The sequence below is a fragment of the Kogia breviceps genome, chromosome 8 (assembly GCF_026419965.1).
Source record: "Kogia breviceps isolate mKogBre1 chromosome 8, mKogBre1 haplotype 1, whole genome shotgun sequence".
In the NCBI taxonomy this organism is placed as follows: Eukaryota; Metazoa; Chordata; class Mammalia; order Artiodactyla; family Physeteridae; genus Kogia; species Kogia breviceps.
Window position 1 is genome coordinate 111485151 of NC_081317.1, and position 10131 is coordinate 111495281.

The following is a 10131-nucleotide window of genomic DNA, read 5'->3' on the forward strand; positions in this document are numbered from 1 at the left end:
GATAAATAAGGCCAGAGGAAGTTTTCAATATTATACCCATGTAAGGGAATTCTACAGGCTGACAGTAAAACAATCCCAGGTGGAAGGACTGAGCTGCAATAATAGAGATCCAAGCAAGTGAGTGAAAATATGGGTAAATGTAAATGAACATACACTGTATCAAACAATACTAATTTGAAAGAAAAACTGGGAAAACGGACATATATAGCAATAGCACGCCAGCTGGAGGGATAAGTGGAATTAAAGTGTTATAGGATGTTATACTGTCTGGGAGTGATATAAACATATTGTTCAACTTTACACTTTGATAAGTAGTTAACTCTTCATGCTGTGATTTCCAGGGTAATCATGATTAAAATAAGGCTTATAATTTCCAAGGTGGTAGAGGGGGGGAAAAAAAAAAGAATGATAAAATTAATCGAGTCAACTGATGCCCAGAAGCGAGAGAAAAACAAACCTAGAGCAGTCAAGACAAAAGAAAATCACAAAAGTGGTAGATGTAAACTCAAATATGTTAGTAATCCCATTAGATGTAAATGCACTAAATGCTCCTGTTAACAAAGGTTTTAAGGCCGTGTAAAGTAACTCTGTGTGGACCAGAGAGAGGAAACTAACTTACCCAAGTCCCCAGGGAGTCCGGGGGCAGGGGGGCAGCACCCTGCTTCCTGGTCCTGTGTTCTTCCAGCCCTACTCAATCCAATCAAACCCAGTCTCTCAATACTGAGCAGCCCACTGTGCGCTGGGTGGTGTCAGAGTTTGGAACATAGAGATGGGTGAAAACAAAGTTTCTACTCTTACTTATCCTAAAGGAGGAACAAGTACGTTTCAGCACGAATTCTTGGATACATCCTTTTTCTAGGGGTTTGGCGTCATAGCACAACTTCATGGTGGTGGTGGCAGGGGTGGGTACAATTTTGAGGGAGGACACTTGTGAAAAAGGTCCCGCCTGTGAGCCCCGAATGTCCCCTGGAGTGGGACCTCGTGAACACAGGGGGGAGGCTGGGAGGGGGCACTTTTCTCAATGGAAATTCATCAATGTGTTTCTGTCTGCCGCAGTTATCAACGTTGCTATTTCAGTGAGGAGCCGTGGAGCCTCCGCCGGGCTCCCGCCAGACGCTGGGGGTGGGGATATGCAGGGCAGCGATACGGTGGGGTCCTCTCTGTCGTCAGAAAACATGAGCTCACGCCAGGGTTTCTGCAGGTCACCGAGATAGCACTGGCTCCCTGGAGACAGGCGTGACCCTCAGGTCGGCTCCTGGTCATTGAACTAAGTGGGCCCAGATAAGGGCCGGATAATGGTAGCCAAGCTCCCACGGCCTGGGCAGGCTTCCCCCAGGGCCCGGAGGCCAGAGAGGGGGCAGGTCAGGGAGGGGCCAGCGGGAGGGGGCCCTCAGGAGATCCCACAGGGGCCCAGGCCGCCTGGGCTGGGGGCAGTCCGAGCCCCTGCCTCTAGGCCAAACCGTTGTTCGGATGCTCGGATGTGTGCTGGGAAGACCCCTGGCCACAGTTAACACCTGGGAAGATGTCAGACTGGGAGCACTTCCTTCCCTGGACTTTTTCTTGTTTCATCGCAATTTGCTGTATCTGTTGGCAGATTTTAGTATGTGGGGAAGTAGACTCGGGCATTTCTTACCGAGTCCAGGCTCTCCCTGCTCGCCGCTCGACAGGCCAATAAATCGGAGATGAGGTGTCGAGGCAAGGAAGATGACTTTATTTGGGAAAGCCAGACCGAGAAGACGGCAGACTAAAGTCTCCAAATAACCATCTTACTGGGGTTAGGATGTCAGTTTCTTTTGTAGCACAGAGAAGGGGAGGAGATGAGGAAGTTAATGTAAAAAGGCCGTAAGTTTTGCAAATATCCTCAGGAATTGCCATCCTCGGGGAGGGGAGGTGTTAATTTCTTCTTTCTTGCAGCCCGCCACAGGTGGAACAGGGCCCCACGCTTCCCTGAACAAAGGCACTTTGGCTCCACATTCAGGCAGAGGGGCGGGGTTCCCGGAGGCAGGCCATTATGTATACACAGTATCTTTTCAGTGAACAAAAGCGGCGGAAAGCAAAGGTTAAAGTAAAAGAACCAGATCCAGCATGTAGTCCGATTTGGCTCTTCCGTGTTCAGGGCCCTGCTGTGGATGGGGTGGGAGGGTACCCGGGGTTAATCTGGGCGGTGGTTTCAGGAAAAGCCAAGGCCTGATCATGCTCCAAACATTTTCTCAACCTCTGTGCTCTGACCCTGAATCCGCCACCGAGGAGGTTTCATCTCAGCTAAGCCTCCGGACTCAAGCCACAGCCACTTCAAAAAGAAAATGATAAATAGAAACCCGTGTAACCACGATGGGAGATGGTCACGGCCCAGGCCTGCGAGTCGCTGGGGGCTGCTACACAGCACCTGGGGAGGGTGGGAGGTGGATTAGAAACGGGAGGACCCCCCAGAGGTCATCACCTCTGGGATGGCGAACACCGGGCTGCAGGCGGCCAGTTCCCCTCTGTCCTCGTGCATTAGGGACTCTTTCCTTCCTCTGCCCCGAGCAGCCCCCAGGGAGCCTCTATCAAAGGACTGGAGTGCCTCAGGGAGATGCAGCGATTTGCTACCCCTGATTCTCGGCGTGGGGTGAGGGGGTGATGAGGGGGGGTTGGCACCGAGGCCCAAGGACCCAACGTGCCTGCCCAGGTTGGCGCTGCTGAAAGCATTCTGCGCACCCCAGAGCTCACAGGCCTTCCCTCTAGGGAAAGAACTGAAAGAAATCATCGGAGGTGTCACTGCTTACGGTGCTGCTGCTCCGGTATGTTGCCTGTACACAGCTTCCAACTGCAAAGAGAGTTAAAACTTGCGCCGAAGGAAATCCCAAGACCGGCACTGAGAGCGGAGAAACCGGATCCCCATGGCTGGAGCACGAGCGACATCTACCGGAATGTGTAGGCAGTGCATGTGCGCGGGGCAACGAGTCATCCCTTGATTCCAACACAGTTTATAGTGTGTAAAAAAGTTTAAAAGCATGCAATTCATATGTTATTCATGAATATAAGCACATGCAGAAAAAGTATAAAATACGCCTTTAAATGACAAGCATAACTTCAAGATAGAAGTTACCTCTGGGGAGGGTAGAGATGGAGAGTGTGGTAAGGGTTTTAGTTCTATATGTAATAATTATTTTTTTCCTTTAAAGAAATCTGAAGCTGATATGACAAAGTGCCAACATCTATTAAATCTTGGAGGAGGTAATAATGGAGTGTTTTTCTGCACTTATCTCTTCGTTTAAGAGAGGTTATAATAGGGCTTCCCTGGTGGCACGGTGGTTGAGAGTCTGCCTGCCGATTCAGGGGACACGGGTTCGTGCCCCGGTCCGGGAAGATCCCACGTGCCGCGGAGCGGCTGGGCCCGTGAGCCATGGCCACTGAGCCTGCGCGTCCGGAGCCTGTGCTCCGCAACGGGAGAGGCCACAGCAGTGAGACGCCCGCGTACCGCAAAAAAAAAAAAGGTAGGTTATAATAATAGTAATGATTATTATATAGTATATGTTTATTGCACTATATTATATAGTAAAGTTATATATTCACGGTGTATTGTATAATTACATGTATGTAAGGACAATAAAAAATAAGAATGTAAAATGTGGGGTCCAGGTTTTTAGCCCTGATGGCAGCGGAGCAGCTTAAATAGCAAAGGTTGTTAATACTTGCTGGCTGCTGTTATTATAATTAACAGGTTTACCGCAATTGATGCAAATAATTGAATAGCAACCAGACTCATGTATGGGCTAAAGATGAATGGCGCTCTTCAGTAGAGGTGACGAGATGAAGATGATACATGCATTTGCTGGGTTTTTTTTTTTGTTTTTTTTTTTTTTTACAGTACGCGGGCCTCTCACTGCTGTGGCCTCTCCCATTGCGGAGCACAAGCTCCGGACGTGCAGTCTCAGCGGCCATGGCTCACGGGCCTAACCGCTCCGCGGCATGTGGGATCTTCCCAGACTGGGGCACGAACCCGTGTCCTCTGAATTGGCAGGCGGACTCTCAACCACTGCGCCACCAGGGAAGCCCCATTTGCTGGTTTGATACTGGATAGACTCATTTCTTCGTTGTTGCTGAAGAATGGTCCAGTCTCCATAAGGAGATGTGGTGTGAAACGTCAGAATGTTACTGGCACCGAATCTGGGATTTGCACGTAAGATCTCACGTAGGAGGCTGAAGGAGGTAGTTACAATTGACAGTCAGTACTGACAGTCAGTACTATCTCCAGATTAACGTTGCAGCCTAGGGGTGATCACAGATCACAGCTTCCCACAGTTGGGACTGTAACCCAGAAGTCGCCTAACAAAGTCAGCAGGGCTACAGCAGGTATCACCATATTTTGACAATTCAGGTTCACCTGCATAATTTTGTACATGTTTGGGTACCTCTTGTAGTTTGTTTATACAGTATATTTTTATTTAAATAAACTCACTTTTCACTACCAGAGATTTGAATGTGATTGGTCTGGTTGTGTCCTGGGATTTTTTAAATGTCCCCAGTTGATTCTCTTATAAGCCAAGGCTGAAAACCACTTCTTCAAAGCAAGAAAGGGAAATCCCAAGTGTCTGGGGGTGAAGAGGGAATTGAAAGCCAGAGTGTTGGTGTGAAAGCTGTTGCTGTGGGCCCTGGAGTCTGGGTGGGTGGATTCTGACCAGGAAATGGATCTGATTGGCTAAAGGCTTGGGTTTCAACATTCTCACAGGGACAGGTGATGAGGCCCCAGGCTTGCGAAAAAGGAGAGATGGACTTGAGACCCCTGCTCAGTGAAAGGGGGGACTAGAAATCGCCTACCCACTGGTGAGGGAGACTTTGTGTGCCTGGGGCTCTAGGTGGGAAAACATCTCCCAGGATAACCCAAACTCCAGCTGAGAAATTCACTTAAAAATCAGTCCCCAACAACTCAAACTATCCATCCATGGATGAATGGATAAACAAAATGTGGCATATACATACAGTGGAATATTATTCAGCCTTAAAAAGGAACAAAATTCTGTTTCTTTATTTACTTTTAAAATTGAGATATAATCTATGTATAACATTGTATTAGTTTTAGCTGTACAAGGAATGAAATTCTGACATGTGATACAATGTGGATGAACCTTGAAGACATTACACTGAGTGAAATAAGCCAGTCACAAAAAAGACAGATATTGTGCGATCCCACTTCTGTGAGGTACCTAGAGTAGTCAAATTCATAGAGACATAGAGTCAAACTAATAGAATGGTGTTTACCAGCAGCAGAGGGGAGGGGAGAGTAGGGAGTTAGTGTTTAAATGGGGACAGAGCTTCAGTTTGGGATGATGAAAAAGTTCTGGGAGATGGATGGTGATGATGTCTTCACAACAATGTGAATGTACTTAATGCCATTAAACTGTACATTTAAAAATGATTAAAATGGTATATTTTATATTATGTATATTTTACCATGATTAAAAAAAATTGGTCCCAAGTTTATGGTATCCCTGGAGCATTTGACAGAATCAAATAAAATTCTACTTGGAGGAATAATCCTCTTCTCAGAGTGTATTGGTTCCCACAGTAGAGTGTAGAGACAGGGGATGGGGTAGGGTGAATCCTCACTGAAAACAGTTTCATAGTAATAAATTACAAAACACAGGAAAATCACCTACCTTGATAGAGAAACAGCAGGATTACCACCCAAGAGAGTGAGATAATGGGACAATCTAAAAGAAAATAAATATCTTAGAGATGAAAGAAGAACTAGAAACCATTAAAACATACTATATACAAAAGAATAGCAGTTTAGATATGGCTAAAGAGAAAATCAGCAAATGAGAAAACAGATCTGAGGAAACTTCGACAAATGAGGCCCAGAACAAAAAAGAGATGGAAAATATAAAAGTGAGTTTAAGAGGCATGAAAGATGGAATGAGAAGTTTAACTATAAATCTGAAGATGATGTTGGTGGTGCCCTGTGCTAGTCCCTGGACCCACCTGATTTAGAGCAGTGGTGGTGGATAATTCCAAGCCCAGTGCCAACATCCTTTCTCAACCATGTGCCACTGTCTCTGTTCTGACCCTGGAAGTTGGAAGGTGTTAACACTTCCAACAGCAGTTAATGGAGGATGGGAGTAAGTAAATAAATGTCTCAATTAAATTGTCTTTGTTGAGGGCTTCCCTGGTGGCGCAGTGGTTGAGAGTCCACCTGCCGATGCAGGGGACACGGGTTCGTGCCCTGGTCCGGGAGGATCCCACATGCCGCGGAGCAACTAAGCCCGTGAGCCATGGCCACTGGGCCTGCGTGTCCGGAGCCTGTGCTCCGCAACGGGAGAGGCCACAGCAGTGAGAGGCCCGCATACCGCAAAAAAAAAAAAAAATTGTCTTTGTTGAAACAATTGGGGGTATATGCTATGAAGTTCTCTAAAGAATCTGCTGCAGGATTGAGTCCCAGTTGGTCACAGTGGTAACTACTTCAGTAATGCAGACTTTTTGAATTTCCTGCTTCACTCTCCATACCTCACTATTTCTGGTCACTGAGATCACTTCCAGAATAAACTACTTGCACCTAAATCCTTCTCTCAGGCTAAACTAAAGCACAAGGAGGGAATGCAAAAAATGCATTATTTGAAGAGGCAATATTGGAAGGGGTAGTATCTAAGAATTTTCCAGAATTAATGAAAGACAAGTAGCCTTAGATTCAATAAACACAGTCCTAAACAGGATTAAAAAATAAATTTAGGGCTTCCCTGTGGGCACAGTGGTTAAGAATCCGCCTCCCAGTGCAGGGGACATGGGTTTGAGCCCTGGTCTGGGAAGATCCCACATGCCACAGAGCAACTAAGCCTGTGCACCACAACTACTGAGCCTGCGCTCTAGAGCCCGTGAGCCACAACTACTGAAGCCCACATGCCTAGAGCCCATGCTCCGCAACAAGAGAAGCCACCGTAGTGAGAAGCCCATGCACCGCAATGAAGTGTAGCCCCCACTCACCACAACTAGAGAAAGCCCACGCGCAGCAGCGAAGACCCAATGCAGCCAAAAAAAAAGAAAAAAACCTTTTGCATGGAGAAGGAAACTATTAACAGTTGAAAAGGTAGCCTACTGAATGGGAGAAGATATTTGCAATTCATATATTTCATAAGGGGTTGATATTCAAAATATACAAAGAAGTCATACAACTCTATAGAAAAAAACCCCAAACAACCCAACTAAAAAATGAGCAGAGGACCTGAATAGACACTTTTCCAAAGAAGACATACAGATGGCCAACAGGCCCATGGAAAGATGCTCAACATCACTTATCATCAGGGAAATGCAGATCAAAACAACGAGATACCACTGAACACCTGTCAGAATGGCTATCATCAAAAAGACAACAAATAACAAGTGTTGACAAGAATGTGGAGAAAAAGGGAACATTTGTGCACTGTTGGTGGGATTGTAAATTGGTATAGTCACTCTGGAAAACAGTATGGAGTTTCCTCAAAAAGTTAAAAATATAACTACTGTATGATCTAGTAATCCCACTTCTAGGTATTTATGCACCAAAAACAAAAACATTAATTTGAAAAGATATATGTACTCCAATGTTTATTGCAGCATTATTTACAATAACCAAGATATGGAAGCAACCTCAGTGTCTATTGATAGATGAATGGATAAAGAAGATGTGGTACACACACACACACACACATATATATATGCGCGGTGGAGTATTACTCAGCCATAAAAAATGAAACCTTTCCATTTGCAACAACATGAATGGATCCAGAGGATATTACGCTGAGTGAAATAAGTCAGAGAGAGAAGGGCAAATACCACATTATCTCACTTACATGTGGAATCTAAAAAACAAAACAAAGAAACAAAAAAAGACTCATAGATACAGAAAATAAAAAGGTGGTTGTCAGAAGGGAGGGTAGTGGGGGTGTGTGTGAAATAGGTGTAGGGGAATAAGAGGTACAAACCTCGAGTTACATAATAAATAAGTCATAGGGATGTTAATATACAGCATAAGGAACATGGCCATTAATATTGAAATACCAGGACTTCTCTGGTGGCGCAGTGGTTAAGAATCCACTTGCCAATGCAGGAGACACGGGTTTGAGCCCTGGTCCGGGAAGATCCCACATGCTGCGAAGCAACTGAGCCCGTGAGCCACAACTACTGAGCCCGTGTGCCTAGAGACCATGCACCACAACGAGAAGCCACTGCAATAAGAAGCCCGTACACTGAAACGAAGTGTAGCCCCTGCTCACCACAACTAGAGAAAGCCCATGCTCAGCAACGAGGACCCAACGCAGCAAAAAATAAAAATAAATAATAATTATATATATATAGTAATAACATAGTAATAACTTAGTAATAACAAAGTTATTACATAGTAATAACTTTGTATGAGGACAGAGGATTACCAGACTCATTGCGGTGATCATTTCATAATATATGCAAATGTCAAATCATTATGTAGTACACCAAAAGACAACATAATACTGCACATCAACTATATATCCATTTAAAAAATGATAACAATACCTATTTCTTCATCCTTTCACCAAAACTGGTTGTTTTCATCTTTTAAATGTTTTCCCTGACGCTGTTTTTCACTACTCTCCCACTTCTCCATCCCTTTGTGCCATCGACTTCTCTTCCGACACACCAAACACAGACACGCTTCAGAGACTCATACTTTGTATTCAAGTCATAAAATCACACAAACATAATCCATATGCTCAGAAGTCATGGAGTGAAAATCACTCAAACAGGCATCCACGGGAATTTGTAGAATCACACACACACGTCTTCACACACAAACGCAATCTTCTTTCCAGTCAAGATAAGACTATTGGTGGGAAAAGTGCCGCAAACTATCTCATTTCCCCGTGTGGGCGTCCCAGATAAGTGGCCTCCCACATCTGGACAATAATACCCCAGTTGACAGCTTCTCTGCAGCCCTCAGCCCGCCCGTCCTGAGACGTCACCGTCGTCACGGCTGTGCCTGTGGCGGGGTTGGGCCAGCAGCTCTGAGCAGATCGGACGGGTGGACAGCGATGAGGACCTAGGACAGGGGTCACAGCCACGATTGCGGCCCAGCATCACCTGGGAATGGTGGCAGCCAATCAGAGCAATGAAAGTCACCCCAGGGGCCCACATTATCACTGTGGCCTGGAAGGGAGGATGCAAAGTGGCCACGCTTGAGGGGTGCGTCCGACAGGTGTGCAAACCTTCCTCCGCTCTGCCTACCAGGCCCTCTGGGTGGGGCGGCCCTGGTAACAAGACTCCCCTCCTGCCAACGTTCCCTCCATTCCCAGCCCTGTCAGCCTTCACGCTGCGGCTTCTGCAATAGGTTAGTGAGTGCCAGGGACTCTGCTTATCCTAAAGGAAACGAAACACAGTTAAGTGCTCACTTCTGCCCTCAAGTACCTCGTGGTCTGGAGACGTGTCTCGGATCCCCCTGGCATTATAATTATTTTATAATCCTAGACCATGTCTCCCTGCCCCGTGTTCCTTGCTGCTGTGTGCAACGTTCATGGTCTCGATGCCACTGATCTAGCGGCTCACGATGCCCGTTTTGAGTCCTTACTGCTATTTGTGAAGTAAAAGCCTGGAGACGCGCACGTGGGAGACCAGCAGCGACGAACCTGAAGCCAGAGGAAATTACACTGCTCCACGTCCCCACATCCAAGGCTCGGAAGGAGAGGCTGGAGCCCGAGAGAACCCGCCTGGAAGCCCGCAGATGTTGTCAGGCTGTGCAGAGCGTGAACGTGGCGCGTCCTGATGACGTCTATGCTCCTCCCACTTGGGAGGGAGGGGCAGGGCTCCTCGCATCTGCTACAGACGAGAAACTGAAGCCTGCGAAGGTTAAATGACTCGCCCCAGGCGGCACAGCTGGGAAGGGAAGAACCCAGGTCTCTGGACTTGAGGAACGTGGGCCCAGCCACGGGTCCCAGCCACGGGAGCTTGGCAAGCGCCCTCTCGGTGGAGGAGGCGGGGGCATCCCTTGTGTTCTCCTGGGGCCCAGGCCCCTGTGTGCACCCTTAGGGAGACGGGGGACAGAGCAAGTCACATTTATGCCCTGCTCACCCCCAACGTGAGCCTCCAGGTGTAATAAGGTTAAGAAGGGGAAATTAAACATTAAGGGTGGGCTTGAGGCGTTTATGG

At 46.9% G+C, this 10131-nt stretch overlaps 1 protein-coding gene across 3 annotated transcripts in view; it reads right to left on the bottom strand.

Moving 5' to 3' along the window:
* CTSB (cathepsin B) overlaps positions 1-9749 on the bottom strand; it is a 67105-nt gene extending 57356 nt beyond the window's left edge. The window contains exon 1 of one of the 3 annotated variants that reach the window (XM_067040022.1): positions 9612-9749. The gene's annotated coding sequence lies outside the window, so the exon portion shown is untranslated. The remainder of the gene's footprint in view (positions 1-9611) is intronic. The other 2 variants (XM_067040023.1, XM_067040024.1) reach the window with 2 other exon arrangements.
* Positions 9750-10131: the final 382 nt, after the last annotated feature.